We start from the raw sequence: 9566 nt of genomic DNA on the forward strand, positions 1-9566 counted from the left end.
TATTAAACTTTGTCAAAGCGATTGAAAAAAAAAAAACTAACTGATTAATGAGGCACAGAAACCTGTTGACAAAGACCCTAGTCAGGTTTGGAGGGACTAACCAGACTTTAGGAGTGAAACAAAACCCGTTTCATTCCCTCAGGAAACCTGCTATTTCCGGGACTCAAGTCCACCACTTTTTAGCCATTATCTTCAGATGGTGTTTCCAGATGTTGCATTTACAAAAGCATTGCAGTGTTACACATATATTCAATTGCAGAAATTGCAGATTTTGAGGCCTTTATATTTAGATTCTAGACCGATTGTAGATGCAATTCCACTGGCAATGCAACATCAATTTAAAGCCAGTGTGGTACCTGACCTGCAGGAATTCACAAACACAAAATAATGAATTTAATGACAAATGTGTGGGTGCATTAAAACAATCTTCAACTTTGCAAATTTGATTTGAAGGGATAAACAAACTGCAACAACTACTAAAGATAACTGTCCTCATTAGGAGGCCTGTTTTCTTCTAAGAGTGCTCTACACACATTCCACTTCCTGCCAGAAAAAAGGTGCTTAATAAATGAAAGGAATTGCCTTTGTTTAGGTACAAATGAACGATATAATAGACTTGGAGTCTATTAAAAGGAGAGCGATCAAGTACGAGCTTCCCTGTATCCTGAACTAAACATAGACGCTGTGTGTGTGTGTGTGTGTGTGTGTGTGTGTGTGTGTTTTGTTGAGGGTGGGGGTGAGACATCTGTCTGCATGTTGCCCACGCAGGTCGTCTCTCTCTGGTCTCAGCTAGTAATCATTTAAGAGGATCAGCGCTATTCCAGACAGCAGAGTGCATCCACCTCCACGACGCTCCGTCATCACAACACACAGCACGTGGCGCACGCATGCAGCCCGCGGCACTCCGGTAGTGCATGTGAGCACCCGTGCATAAAATTGCAGCAAAAAAAAAAAGAAGAAATGAGAACGCATTACGTAAGGAGTTAAAAGTGGAGTGTTCAGGCGATGATGTCCTTTTGATTTTCCACTACATGGTGTTGTGCGTGTGTGTAAGGGGGATAAAAACAGGAGCAAAAAAATAAAACTAAAAGTTGGCCATGTGCAGCTTCAAGAGCCCACCCCTTTAAGGGGTTTTATTTAGGTGAGAGGCCCCAGAGAAACTAATGTTTTATATGTCCTGGAAGTTATTCTTCCATTCGGCAAATTTCTCATGACGGCTTTTCTCCAATTTTTCCTGAACGCTTTTTTTCTTTGGAGAACTAAAATCATTTTCAGCCCAAAAAAATTTTCATTTAAAAAAAAAGAAAATTGTCCCTGCTGCCTTTCACCACACTGCATGTGATGAAGTTTTAAGGGGCTTCACGCAAAGGGCTAAGCACCTGAACCCCCTCCCCCAATACCTTTCAGTGTCTGACAATTTCTGTAACTCTTCTAAAAACGACAATTGCACAGCAACATGCACAGCGGCTTAGCACAGCAATTGTCCAGAGCATTTTTTTTAAATCGAGATTCTCTCTCTTCTCTCAAGCTGTGTTCTTTCATTCTTCACACAATCACTTCCCTCACGTGTGTGTGTGTGTGTGTGTGTGCTTGCACCCTGTAGCCGTGGTGTGAAGTGGCTGCAGGCCAGTGAACCTCCTGCGCCCTTCCCCGCAGTCCAAATGGGTTCGGCTGGTCCAAACTTCCCCCTGGAGAATACTAACTCCTCCTCTATTAAACTCGGTCCTGCTGAGCCTTTTGTGTCTGGACTTAATTACCCTGTCGGAGGAGAATTTCATTTAGAGCCCAGACTCCCCCCCCCCCCCTTTTCATTACAGATGGGGCCCGGCTGCACTGTCAAGAGGGAAATTCATTCAGTTGCTGAGAACGGAAAAGTAAATATACTTCTCCGGTCTATTGTTGAAACAAGTGCAATGTCTTCAATGAAACTTTACGTTCTAAAGCCGTTCAGTCCCCCCTGGGCTTGCACAAGCTTGCTTATCACGGTTTACCATGGCAAAAGACTGTCCCCCTTTCAAAATGGATTAACACTTTTCTTGGCCTCCTTCTTCCCGTCCTTGTTGGAGCGGCCTTTCCTTAGGTGGGACACTGAGTAAAGTCCATCTTAAAGGCTTGGCTGTGTGGGAGCCACCTGCCAATCCCATTTTGATTTGTTGACGCTAATCCACAGCTCACTACACGCCACTCTGTGTTGTCCGGGATTTCAAAGCCCCTCACTCAGGCTCAGTTTGTCCTGCCCTGCTTTCTATAACCTGGACCAGCAGAGGAACCAATAGAAGCAGATTCCAGGTCAGTAAAACGGGAGAATTAGTTTGCAGCACACAACCAGAAAATACAATCGGCCACGCATTTACCCAAAGCATGTTGACTTGCCTTCTTTAAAACGTGTTGCTTTTCAAAAAGGACATATATCTTTATAGGTCACACTCCTTAGTAAACAGAGGCAGTTGTCGCTGATGGTCTCAAAGTAGAAGAATATGCTTTACTGTTGAAACAAGACTTCAGGATTTTCCCACAGTGATCTAAATTACAAGAGGCTAACTGAACACAACATCTCAGATGACTTGACCAAAAGATTCCACACATTTCAAACAGCAACAAGATAAGCAATATTTGCCCGTTTTGGTGACAAAGAAAATACCTAAACAGTGACTCCAATGTTATGCAAGAACTACAAGAGGAGAAACCAAAAACAAGCAAAAAGAGCAGTTTAAAATAAAAAAAGGGAATGAATGGGCCGCGTAAAGCTGGCAGGTTTCACATCAATATGCACTTTGAAATGTTTGAAACATGCAGAGGCCTTAGCGTTCGAGTTCACCATGTCCCAGTAATCCACATTTGGAGATCCGACTGTTGACTTTGCCAGAAAACATTACTACACGGGGCAACAGCCAAACCACCACAAGACACTTCTCTGACAGAGTATGCCATCATGGCACCAACCGGTGCCAACTGCAAACCCTGAACATACAGTTTAAATGTTCTATTTTGAGTCATCTTCCACATTTTTATATTTCCTCCCCTACATGACGTCAGCGATCAGTTGGCTGAGTCAATCGGCAGTAACCAACATCCAGCAGGGGCATCTTTTAAGCTACAGCAGGCCTGGAACGATGCCTACTCACAGCCGTTTCTGCTGACCTCTTATACACACAAACCGACTAACAGCAATGACATCATTGCTTCAGCCTCAGGCCTGCAGTTTGAACGACCTGAGCGCACTACCACACCAATCTGACAGTGGATATTCACTCAGCTGTTCGCTATCAGCTGTTATTTTTTTTTGTAACCGTTAGTCATCCCCTAATGGAGTGCTCACATGAGTGCATCCCATCATGTGTTACACATCATTAAATGAATGCACTGGGACGTGAAGCTGTTGACAGATGGGCGCATTAGGAGGGAACGTTGCAAGAACCTTTTGATTTCAAACATGACATCTATCATACAGCCAAAAACTGCCAGGCCAGAAGGGACATCTACTACTATGAACTTACTAATTACTTGTAAACGCTTATGTGAAGCATGGCTGGGCTCCTCCTTTATTGTCAACATTATTTAATTATGCAAGCCCTTCCTTTACAGATAACACTTCACATGGGATATTTTAAATCCAGTTAAACTAAATGATGTCCGGTGTCAGCGTTCTGCCAACAATCAAGAATATGTTATCCACAAACATATAGTCTGGATGGGCGACGGTTAATTTACCGGATTGCTCCGAAACGCCAGAAGTTCCACCGGATGTCCCGCTTTCTTTGGGTTAACTTTTAAATTCCGGTAGCATCGAGGAACATTAACTAATGTTGGCAACCCGCCTTAAATGGAAAGTAAATAATAAAAAAACAAATACAATTGGCGGTACACTGGTAAGAGAAAGTTATATTTAACCATGTATCCAGCGAATTTTAATGGCTCACTTTCCTTTAACAGTTTACTTCCTTTATTGTACGTGGCGATTTCTTTTGCAGGGTGCAAATGTTCCACCAAAACAAGTTCTTCCCCAAGAAATCCCAGAGTGTTGCCATGTAACAAGCTTCATCAGGGTTAGTTCACATAAGCCTGTGTAGCACAAACCGCCTCATCGCCCGTTCCCAACTCTTCACAGAAGGTCAGGCCAAGGAGACGCAGAAGGTCGAGGGGGGGGGGTCGTTGAGCTTAGCCTTATTAGCCATGTTTGTTTATTACATAATAATCCTAGTTAGTGTATGGGGCGGGAGGGGGGCTTTAAAAACTGGGTTACCTTTCACCTTAATAAGCCTTTACCAGAGCGAAGACATGGTGGGAGAACCCTTTGCACCCTTAGTCCTAATATCCAGCGGTTCCGGAACAGCTGAGGATCTGCTCCGGAACGGTGATTGCCGGACGCCGGAGAGCTCCGCACACACACACATGGCAGACAGTACGGGACAGGAATTTTAGCACGGAAGCAAAAATAAAACATCCTGTTGATTTTCAAAATAAAGTAGAGTGTGCTCACCGCGGTTCATATTTCCCTACACTACACCTTGAAAACACAGCAAAGAGTTGTTTCCCCCTCTACTCTTCTGGATGAAAACAAACCGGTTTTGTGGTTCTATTCTATGTGAATTCGTAAGTTCTTGTGGGTCCTCGAGACTTCAGCTATCAGTCATGGCCTCAACCGTTCCGCAACAAATCCGGACCCGGTGGGCGTTGACGGACGGCGGAGCCGATCCGCAGCCGTTCTGAAACAGCTGGTATTTGGGGGTTAGATCTTCTGTGAGCGGAAACACACTCACACCAGCCATAAAAAGGATGATTAAAAAGGATGGCGTTTAACGAAGGGACACTAAAATGGAAACAAAGAAAACTCAAACAAAACCACAGCCCCTCAAACGGTCAATTTTGACAGGATATGACAAGATCGGTGAACTCAAACTTTTGAAACTCGTTTTAATGTACCATCACGAATGCAAATCAGACTTAAATGAACCAAATAGACGTTTTTCACCAGCCTCTAAATGAGGATTTTAGTTCTAAAATGTTAAAAGAATACTGTGTTCACATAATGACTTGTAGCATTCAAACAACACACAGATGACTCCGTTTTCTCACATCATGCTACCAATCCAAACCACCTACAAAACACACACATAAATGAGGGGTAATCCAAGATTTCATTATCATCTCCATTGTTTCAGGTCCACACGCATCGCCAACCATATGTGCCCACATGCATTTTTAAGTCATTAAGCCTTCTTTGTCTCATCTGGTGGGGCTGTGTGTCTGAACTTCCTTCGGGAGCCCTGGCAGGCCCAAACTGCGAGGCCTGATGCCAAAGATCAAGCAGATGGTGGTTATGAAGAGAAGTTGGAATTGGGGTTGCTACTTATGTATGAGCTCATTCATTGAGAGCTGGGCAGTGACAGCTTTGTCTGAAACAGAGTGCTGTACTGTATTGTCAGTGATCTGTTGACAATGCTAGTACGTTCTAAGGGGCAACATGACAATGACACCTTTGGGTAACCGGATTGCTCAGTTGGTAGATCGGGCGCACATATATAGAAATGTACCCCTCAACGCAGTGGGCCCGGGTTCAACTCCCACCCGCGTTCTTTTGCTACATCTCATTCCACCCTCTCTCCCATTTCATTTATTCAGCTGTCCTAACAAAAAGGCTGAAAAGACCCAAAAAATTATCTTACAAAAAAATAAAAAACTGTCCGACACAGTGAGCCCCGGCTCCTAACTTTTAGGAAATTATTCATGCTCAAACCAAACACAAAGCAATTTTCTTAACAGGGTTATAAAGTGCTTTTCAGAAGAAGAAAACAGCAAATAAAACCAAGACCAAAAAAATAAATGGATTAAAAAGGAACAGAGGGACCATAAAAACATAAAACACCTGAGGACAAGTTAAAAATATGGCAAAGGAGGGATGATAAAACCCAACAGGATATTCGATATTCATGAACACTTTCCTATTAACAGTTTTAAGAAGGGATTAAAAAAAAAAATGCTAATGATATAGCATGTCTGACTTTGTCAGGCAGAGACAGTGGCAGATAAGACCGGTGTGTTTTGTTGCACCTTTAAGTAACATAAGATTATAAACAGGGTGCACATTAACTGATCGCCCCTTTAATCCTAATGCAATTTGATCGAGGTCAGTTTCTCTACAGCAAAGCTGACCCAACAGATTATTAGTGTTTCGGATTTATGGTGATTTAGGAAATTATTGGAGGGTATGCTGATTACATACACAGGTGTGGGACAATTGCATGTTATGTTTCATGAACTGCATGTGGAGGAATTACAATGACGCGCCTGCACCCGTTCACACCCTTGCTTGAGTTATAGTGACACCCAATAAGTGCATGTCATTGGATGTGGAAAAATGTGTTGGCAGCAATATTCATAATAAGTAGCCTGGTTCCAGACCTCTGGATCCACGGCCACATCTCCACCCTTGTCCAGCAATTCATTCATATAGAATGACAAGTAAAAAATGATTATGCAACAGAAATCTTATAGTTGTCAAGACAAAAAAATAGGATAAATGTCTCTGTGAACACATCACCAGAGTGTGAATGGCCTTTCACTTGTGTAACCCTTTGTGCAGGAAGCACCTGCAGAGCATTTACTTCATCCTTTATCCTCAAACAGGAAAACAGGATTATCACATGTACACAACATCATATAGATGTCTCTCTCGTTATTGTCCGGACACAATAGCTACACCAGCAGGATAAGACATGCCAGTCTCTGTGTGTGTGTGTGTGTGTGTGTGTGTGTGTGTGTGTGTGTAGCATGAGAGAATTTCACCCTGCTCTTCCTAACGAACAGACAAAACATAAAACTTAACCCTATGACATAACACAACAACTCTATATCCAGCCATTGCAACGTCACATTATATAATAAATGAGAGACATAGTAAACTACTGATCCTCTTACCTATTTATGCTCACCTGCCAATCAAGGATATAACGCATGTGCGCATGCTCCTGACTAAAAGCCATTGTTTTACACTCAACATATGCACGCTCAGACCTGTCAATGTCAATTAATTGCCATTACGGAACAGTGAGATAGACTGTACAGTGCAAGGATGTTAACGTTAGTTTGAATTGCAGCCTTTCCGTTTAAATTTGATTGTGGCTCGTGTCAAAAGAAAAGCACATCGTTTATTTCATTCAAGTCATAAACATAACCTTAACTTGTATTATACTTAATTGCGTCAGTTCTGCACTCCTTGCAGTATATATATATATATATATATATATATATATATATATATATATATATATATATATATATATATATATATATATTGTATTTATTTGTTTAAAACCTTGCCTACAAAATAACGCTATTTGCAGTATTTCGCTAAAAATCTCCACGAGGCTCCCTCATGGATTTTTGGGGAGAAACAGGAGAAAACCTCTAACTCCTCACAGGCGAAAACTTTCGGATAAGCTTACCCCGCTTATTCTCGCTTAATAAAAAGACGAGGTACAAGTTTTAGACTTACCAGGAAAACGGAAGGGTATAGAGTCTTCAAGTAGAAAGTCTGGCCACGTTGTGTTGATTTTTAAAGCGTTTTTCCTTGTGGAAATCCTGACTTCGCACTCCAGTCATTTGGAGTTACTCATGTTCTCCGCTGCTGTGCTGTGTGTTTGTGGACAGCGCTGTTCGAACCAGCCAATCAGAGCGCTCCTGTCGCTGGGGGCGGGGCCATATGTCTCACCTGAGTATCATATTACTGAAAGTTGAAAACCCATTCAATGAAATTCAAGGGTCCAAATAAAGCTTTATAAAGTAAATCTTCTAAATTAGAAGACATTATAAGATATATATAGGTACTGTAAGTAAGATAAGCCATAAAGAAACAACATACATTACATACACATTTTCTTTCCCCTTTTCATTCAGTTTCTGTCAGTCATTGACTCTATCCCTTCTAGTTTCTACTTTCACCCTAATATGCTTTTTCTAGTTTCACTTGTGTCCATTTCACCTGCAGTTCTCAGAGTAATGTCTTTTTCTTTAATCCATCATAGCCTATTTATGGTTCTATAAGATTTGAGTTACAATTTCTTAAAGACTTTTCTACACATTCGATTTGAAAAAGGTCAGAAGAAAAGACAATAAATTGTTTTTTGTTGGTTTAAAGCCAATGTCAACAAAAAACAAGGGTGAATTTAGATGTCAGTCCACTTTCACAGGACTATTGTTAGTAATGCATGTGCAACACCAAGGTCAATGGTGACAATGGACAAACTGAGAAGGTGGGCAGTAAGAAAACTCGGTGCACTACGGTACATGCTGTATAGTTATTTATTCTGAATTACCGTAGTCATAGCCTATACATACCTTTAGTATTAGAAATTCACACACACACACACACACACACATTTAATCCCTGCTTAAGCACTTCTGGTTAGACCCTAACTACATGTCGTTGGTCTGTACTTGTGACATGTGCAATGCCACAAAGTTGAATTCACACATATGGTCCAACGTCGTTATAAAACACATCATGCAAGCTTTGTAACGATTGGACAAACTGATTTGTCAAAACCATTTATTTTCAATTCAGTTTGATATGTAGCTCAGTCCAGCTCACGGCAATTTCAGAAAAGCAGAAGACCAACACAAAAACAATTGCTAATAACAAAGCCGCAAGCTGCGATTCCAAGCTCAAACCTTAATTTGTGTCATTGCACGTCCAGTGATTGTGCATTTAAAGGGCCCCCTAGTTGTCAATTTGAATGACACTTGCCATGTATGTGTGAGGTTGTTATGTGGACATTTACTGGAAGTTTTGTGCTGATTGGACAAACATTTAGTCATTTATAGCCTGATTTGTACTGTATCTCCTGCAGTTTGTTTGCATTTATAGCGCCCCCTGTTGTTCAATTTGCAACTTTCAGGGGCGTGGTCCTATTTATAGGGGGACTACTCTCCAGGGTGCTACTCACCTATCTTGTAGCGCCAACTAGTGGCATATGTATGAAAACAAATGTCTGGGTACTTATACATACCCTGTGAGTTGTGTGATGATTGGCCCTGCGGTTGCTGATTTGTGTTTATTTATGTCCAGAGCCACGCCCCTTTAAAAGTTCATTGGTCAAGAACTTGAAAATTAATTGAGATGTGGACATTTTTTTTAAACTTCTAAACTAAATATTTTCTAAGCTGACCTTAATTATCTTTGAGGCTTTTTTAGAGCACATAAAGCTGCACCTGTGTGAGAAATTCAATCGAAAAGTCAATCGGACTTACGGTGTGGGGGGCGTGGCCTTTCAAAGTTTGCATTTTCAAGCCTAAATTACAGCGCCACCTTGTGACCGATTTAATTCATATTTCTATAGAAGCACATGCACACCATTTCCAGTTGTTCCTCCAAGTTTAATGTTTCTAGCTCATTCCAGCTTACAGGAATTTGTGCTGGCGCGGCAGACAACAAATAATAATAACTAAAACGGATATACATTGAAGGGTTCTACCGCTTCACGGTTTGAACCCTTAATATCAAGATGTACACTATAAACCCCAAAGGTAAAAAGTGTGTGACTGCTGCTAGAATAAAAGGACCTGCG

At 41.5% G+C, this 9566-nt stretch overlaps 1 protein-coding gene across 1 annotated transcript in view; it reads right to left on the minus strand.

Moving 5' to 3' along the window:
- Positions 1 to 7638, minus strand: part of gas2l3 (growth arrest-specific 2 like 3) — a 28104-nt gene extending 20466 nt beyond the window's left edge. The window contains exon 1 of the mRNA XM_034863360.1: positions 7496 to 7638. The gene's annotated coding sequence lies outside the window, so the exon portion shown is untranslated. The remainder of the gene's footprint in view (positions 1 to 7495) is intronic.
- Between the last annotated feature and the right edge of the window lie 1928 nt (positions 7639 to 9566).

The sequence above is a fragment of the Etheostoma cragini genome, chromosome 23 (genome assembly GCF_013103735.1).
Source record: "Etheostoma cragini isolate CJK2018 chromosome 23, CSU_Ecrag_1.0, whole genome shotgun sequence".
NCBI lineage: Eukaryota > Metazoa > Chordata > Actinopteri > Perciformes > Percidae > Etheostoma > Etheostoma cragini.